Below are 421 nucleotides of genomic sequence, written 5' to 3'. Positions count from 1 at the left end.
CATTGAAACCAAAACGAACCCTCCTACACCTTATAGGGGTTTCAAGCAACAAGCTGATAATTAACTAGGTGGCATTTCGGCTGTTGCATTCATGATAGTCATGGGGGAGGAGGACCAAAGTTATTTAGTTTTACTCTTGTAATTCTTTTCCTCCCATGACACGATGAGTTGACCGCCAAATAGCGTAACCCTGCCGTGTTCTGATACTACTGGAATTGAATTGTCTCATGCACTGTAGCTACACCATATTCTCGTCTCTCTTGTCCCTATGATATCCTAGCATCCATTAATTTACGCATACATAATAAAGCCCAATAAAGAATGTAAAAAGAGGAGAAAAGAAGAGTGTAAGAGTGAAGTGAGTAGGAGGGAGGAGGAAGGAGGAATATAGAATAAGATGAAGGTAGAATCTTAAAATAAA

Source organism: Scylla paramamosain, chromosome 22, assembly GCF_035594125.1.
Source record: "Scylla paramamosain isolate STU-SP2022 chromosome 22, ASM3559412v1, whole genome shotgun sequence".
Classification (NCBI taxonomy): Eukaryota; Metazoa; Arthropoda; class Malacostraca; order Decapoda; family Portunidae; genus Scylla; species Scylla paramamosain.
This window is presented reverse-complemented; position numbering follows the sequence as displayed.